Raw genomic sequence first — 6,497 nt, 5'->3', positions numbered from 1 at the left:
TTCTATCTATCTATGTATCTATCATCTATCTAACCATTTATCCATCTATTCATCTATCTATCTATCTATCTCTCTTTTTTTTTTTTTTGAGACAGAGTTTCACTTTGTCGCCAGGCTGGAGTGCAGTGGTGTGATCTCAGCTGACTGCAGCCACAGCCACTTGGGTTCAAGCGATTCTCCTGCCTCAGCCTCCTGAGTAGCTGGGATTACAGGCGTGCATCACCATGCCAAGCTAATTTTTGTATTTTTAGTAGAGACAGGGTTTCACCGTGTTGGCCAGGATGGTCTCGATCTCTTGACCTTGTGATCTGCCAGTCTCGGCCTCCCAAAGTGCTGGGATTACAGGCATGAGCCACCACGCCTGGCCCTATCTATCTATCTATCTATCTATCTATCTATCTATCTATGTATCTATCTATCTATCATCTATCTATCCACTCATTCATCTATGTATGTGTCTATGTATGTATGTATGTATGGATGGATCTATATATCTATCTATCATCTATCTACCTATTCATTTATCTATCTACTCATCTATGTATCTACCTATCATCTGTCTATCCATTCATTTATCTGTCATCTATCTATCCATTCATTTATCTGTTTCTTTTTTTTGAGATGGAGTCTCAACACTTGGCAACCTCAGTGGAATTTTTGGTTGTCACAGCAAGAGCTGGGAGGTGCTACTGACATTTAGTGGGTGGAGGTCATATCTATCCATTCATCTATGTATCTATGTATCTATCTATCCATTTATTTATCTATCATCTATCCATCCATCATCTATATCTATCTACCTATCTATCTATCAATCATTTATCTACCCACTTATCTATCATCTATTTACCCACCACTCATTCATCTACCTTTGTATCTATGTACCTATCATCTATCTATTGTCTATCCATCTATCTAATCTATCTGTCATATCTATCCATTCATCTATGTATCTATGTATCTATCATCTATTTATCTATCAATCTGTTATTTATGTATCTATCTATGTATCTAATCTGTCGGTCGTATCTATCCATTTATCTATGTATCTGTGTATCTATGTATCTATCTATTGCTCTATGTATCTATGTATCTGTCTATATATCTGTCTGTCTAGTCTATCTATCTATCTATCTATCGCAGTGATTTACAATCAAGAGTGATTTCACCCCCCAGGGAACACTTGGCAACCTCAGTGGAATTTTTGGTTGTCACAGCAAGAGCTGGGAGGTGCTACTGACATTTAGTGGGTGGAGGTCATGGACACTGCTCAGCATCCTATGATGCATAACACAGCCCACACAACCAAGAATTATCCAGCTAAAATCTCACTAGGGCAGAGGCTGAGAACCCCTGGGTAAGTGACAGGCCAAGGCCGGGTTTAGGGGCTTCTTCCTTTACGCCTGAAGGTCCTCAATCCAAAAACCTTCGTGACCACAGAAATCAGCAGTTCTGCCTCTACCCTTCCTCCCCTTCCTCTTCCCTTTTCCTTTCCTTTTTTTTTCTTTTTTTTTTTTTTTTTTGTGTGTGTGTGTGAGATAGAGTCTCACTCTGTCACCTAGGCTGGAGTGCAGTGGCACGATCTTGGCTCACTGCAAGCTCCGCCTCCCGGGTTCAAGTGATTCTCCTGCCTCAGCCTCCCAAGTAGCTGGGATTACAGGCACCTGCCACCACACCTGGCTAATTTTTGTATTTTTAGTAGAGACGGGGTTTCACCACATTGACCAGGCTGGTCTCAAACTCCTGACCTCGTGATCCACCCGCCTTGGCCTCCCAAAGTGCTGGGATTACAGGCATGAGCCACCGCGCCTGGCTGCTTTTCTCTTTTTTTGAGATGGAGTCTCACTCTGTTGCTCAGGCTGGAGTGCAGTGGCTCAATCTCGGCTCACTGCAAGCTCCACCTCTTGGGTTCAAGTGATTCTCCTGCCTCAGCCTCCTGAGTAGCTGGGATTACAGGCGCCCGCCACTACACCTGGCTAATTTTTGTGTGTGTGTATTTTTAGTAGAGACGGGGTTTCACCATGTTGGCCAGGCTGGTCTCGAACTCCTGACCTCAGGTGATCCACCCACCTCGGCCTCCCAAAGTGCTGGGATTACAGGCGTGAGCCACCGCATCTGGCAAACAAATGTATCTTGAATGAATGTTGAATGAAGGCAGTTCTGACACCTGTAGAAGCAGAAATCATGGAGGGTCCTGGGCAGAGACGCTTCCTTTTTTTTTTTTTTTTTTGAGATGGAGTCTTGCTCTGTCACCAGGCTGGAATGCAGTGGTGCGATCTTGGCTCACTACAACCTTCGCCTCCCGGGTTGAAGTGATTCTCTCCTGCCTCAACCTCCTGGGGAGCTGGGATTATAAGTGCGTGCCACCACGCCCAGCTCATATTTGTATTTTTAGTGGAGTCAGGGGTTCACCATGTTGGTCTCGAACTCCTGACCTCAGGTGATCCTCACGCCTCGGCCTCCCAAAGTGCTGGGATTACAGGCGCCCACCACCACGCCCGGCTAATTTTTGTATTTTTAGTAGAGATGGGGTTTCTCCATGTTGGCCAGGCTGGTCTTGAACTCCTGACCTCAGGTGATCCTCCCGCCTCGGCCTCGCAAAGTGCTGGGATGACAGGTGTGAACCACTGCGCCCGGCAGGAGATGGTTCTTGAGGCTCACACTTCCTTCTTGTCCCCTACCCTCTACAGGGTTCCATAAGACATGATGTTCTGGTCAATGTTGTCATCTAACCTTTCACACTGCATCATTATTTGGATTATTTTATCTCTTCCATGATGAGCCACGGAGCTCAGAGCTTTCAATAATGAAAGCATTGGGCTGGGCGCGGTGGCTCACCCCTGTCATCCCAGCACTTTGGGAGGCTGAGGCAGGCAGATCACGAGGTCAGGAGATCGAGACCATCCTGGATAATATGGTGAAACCCTGTCTCTACTAAAAATACAAAAATAAGCCGGGCGTGGTGGCAGGCACCTGTAGTCCCAGCTACTTGGGAGGCTGAGGCAGGAGAATGGCATGAACCCTGAAGGTGGAGCTTGCAGTGAGCAGAGATGACGCCACTGAACTCCAGCCAGGGCAACAGAGCGAGACTCCGTCTCAAAAAACAAAAAACAAAAAAACAGAAAAACAAAAAATTAGCCAGGTGTGGTGGCAGGTGCCTGTAATCCCAGCTACTCAGGAGGCTGAGGCAGGAGAATTGCTTGAACCAGAGAGGCAGAAGTTGCAGTGAGCTGAGATTGCACCATTGCACTCTAGCCTGGGCAGCAAGAGCAAAACTCCATCTCAAAAAATAACCCCCCAAAAACAGAAAAACAAAAAATTAGCCAGGTGTGGTGGTAGGTGCCTGTTGCTTGAACCGGAGAGGCAGAAGTTGCAGTGAGCTAAGATTGCACCATTGCACTCCAGCCTGGGTGACAGAGGGAGACTCCACCTCAAAAATACATAAAACGAATGTTAGTGGTCTCAAACTGGTCACTCACGGTTAATCCAATCTTCCTGCTCTCAAGCAAAAGAACACCTAAAATTCTTTCAGTTACGTACTGGAAAAAGATTCTGCATTTGTGCTCTGAAAGTCCCCAAACTGCATCTCTTAACAGATCCCACCATCACTTCTGCTTTGCTTGTATGAAGGAGTGGTGTCAGCCAACAGGAATCACCTGCTCTGCCTGGCACACTTGTGTTTTGACCATGAGGAATCTCCAGGCATGAGCCGAGATCTTTTAAGATGACATGTCTGTTCCAAGCAGCTCTCTCTCGACTTTTATTTTATTTATTTATTTATTTATTTATTTATTTATTTATTTATTTATATATTTTGAGATGGAGTCTTGCTGTTGTCACCCAGGCTGGAGTGCAGTGGCGCGACCTCAGCTCACTGCAAGCTCTGCCTCCCGGGTTCACACCATTCTCCTGCCTCAGCCTCCCGAGTAGCTGGGACTACAGGCTCCCACAATCACGCCCGGCTAATTTTTGTACTTTTAGTAGAGACGGGGTTTCACCATGTTGGCCAGGATGGTCTCGAACCCCAAACTTCAAGTGATCCACCCGCCTCAGCCTCCCAAAGTGCTGGAGTTACAGGCGTGAGCCACTGCGCCCGGCTCATATATCCATTTATTTATTCCGCCAACTTTTAGCCTCCCTGTGTCAGAAACAGGGTGGATACCAGGCTCCTGGGAGGTATAGACCCAGACTGATGGAGTTCAAATATATCAGCCTTCATTACCGTATTATTTATTTTTGGTCTCCATGCAACCAGGCTTTAAGTTGTAATGTCATGTAATGCCACTTTCTCATATCACAAATTAAAAGTGCTCTCTTCATTGAATTGTTTTTTGTTTGTTTGTTTTGAGATGGAGTCTCGCTCTGTCACCCAGGCTGGAGTGCAGTGGCACGATCTCGGCTCACTGCAAGCCCCGCCTCCCGGGTTCACGCCATTCTCCTGCCTCAGCCTCCCGAGTAGCTGGGACTACAGGTGCCTGCCACCATGCCCGGCTAATTTTTTTCTTTTTTTTGTATTTTTAGTAGAGACGGGGTTTCACCATGTTAGCCAGGATGGTCTCGATCTCCTGACCTCATGATCTGCCCACCTCGGCCTCCCAAAGTGCTGGGATTACAGGCGTGAGCCACCGTGCCCGGCCCAGACTTTTATTTTTTTTGAAACGGAATCTTGCTCTGTCTCCAGGCTGGAGTGCAGTGGCGCAATCTCGGCTCACTGCAAATTCTGCCTCCAGGGTTCAAGCGATTCTCCTGCCTCAGCTTCCTGAGTAGTCGGGATAACAGGCTCCCACCACCACGCCCGGCTAATTTTTGTATTTTTAGTAGAGACGGGGTTTCACCATGTTGGCCAGGCTGCTCTCAAACTCCTGACCTCAGGGGATCCTCTCGCCTCGGCCTCCCAGAGTGCTGGGATGACATGTGTGAGCCACTGTGCCCGGCCCTCTACAGTCTTAAACTGGGGTGCCATCTATCCAGCATGTTACCATCACAGCGTTTGCGGTGTTACGAGGAGAATGCCTACAATCTGAGTCCCTTGGTCTGGGAAGCTGGTCAGTGGCAAAGGTGAACTCTGCATTTGTCTGAAGACAGATGAACTATGAAGTCTGTGGATGTCCAGCTCAGCTTGGGTGCAGAGTATATCACAGAACACTGACCACACAATTGCACACTCATCCACGAGTCTCATCATTTAGCAGAGAGCAAGAATCCTGGGCTTAGAAAGTTAGCATTTCATAGTTATTTATTTATTTTTATTTTTTTGAGACAGAGTCTCGCTCTGTTGCCAAGGCTGGAGTGCAATGGCGTGATCTTGGCTCACTGCAACCTCTGCCTCCTGGGTTCAAGCGATTCTCCCTGTCTCAGCCCCCCGAGTAGCTGGGATTACAGGTGCCCACCACCACACCCGGCTACTTTTTGTATTTTTATTTTTACTAGAGACAGGGTTTCGCCATGTTGGCCAGGCTGCTCTGTGATATGCTTTCAAGAAAAGTTCAGGCCAGATGCAGTGGCTCACGCCTATAATCCCAGCACTTTGGGAGGTCGAGGTGGGCGGATCACCTGAGTCCAGGAGTTTGAGACCAGCCTGGCCAACATGGTGAAACCCCATCTCTACGAAAAATACAAAAATTAGCAGGGTGTGTGGCATGCATCTGTAATCCCAGCTACTAGGGAGGTTGAGGTAAGAGGATTGCTTAAGCCCAGGTGTTTGAGGCTGTGGTGAGTCCTGATTGCACCACAACACTCCTACGTGGGTACCAGATGGACACCCTGTCTCAAAGAAAAGGAAAGAAAAGCTGGGCACAGTGGCTCACGCCTACAATCCTGGCGCTTTGAGAGGCTGAAGCGGGCAGATCACCTGAGGTCAGGAGTTTGAGACCAGCCTGGCCAACGTGGCAAAACCCCGTCTCTACTGAAAATACAAAAATTAGCTGGGCATGGTGGTGGGCACCTGTAATCCCAGCTACTCAGGAGCTGAGGCAGGAGAATCGCTTGAACCTGGGAGGTGGAGGTTGCAGTGAGCAAAGATCATGCCACTGCACTCCAGCCTGGGTGACAGATTGAGACTCCATCTCAAAAAAAAGAAAGGAAAAGAAAGGGAAAAGAAGGGAGGGCAGGGGAGGTGGGGAGAGGGAGGGGAGGGGAGGAGAGGGAAGGGGGAGGGGGAGGGGAGGGAGGAGGGGGAGGGGAGGGAGGAGGGGGAGGGGAGGGAGGAGGGGGTGGGGAGAGAGGGGGAGGGGAACAGAGGGGGGGTGAGGAGGAGGGGAGAGGAGGAGGGGATGAGAGGAGAGGGAAGGGGGAGGGGAGGGAAGAGGGGGCAGGGGGAGAGGGGGAGGGGATGTACACATCTACGTATCCATCTATCCATCCACCCATCCACCCATTCACCTATGTATCTGTTCATCCATTTATCCATCCATCCACTCACTCATCCACACCCACCCATCCACCCACCCTTTCATCCACTTATCCATCCATCCATACACCATCCATGGAGGGGAGGG

Source organism: Symphalangus syndactylus, chromosome X (assembly GCF_028878055.3).
Source record: "Symphalangus syndactylus isolate Jambi chromosome X, NHGRI_mSymSyn1-v2.1_pri, whole genome shotgun sequence".
Lineage (NCBI taxonomy): Eukaryota > Metazoa > Chordata > Mammalia > Primates > Hylobatidae > Symphalangus > Symphalangus syndactylus.
This window is presented reverse-complemented; position numbering follows the sequence as displayed.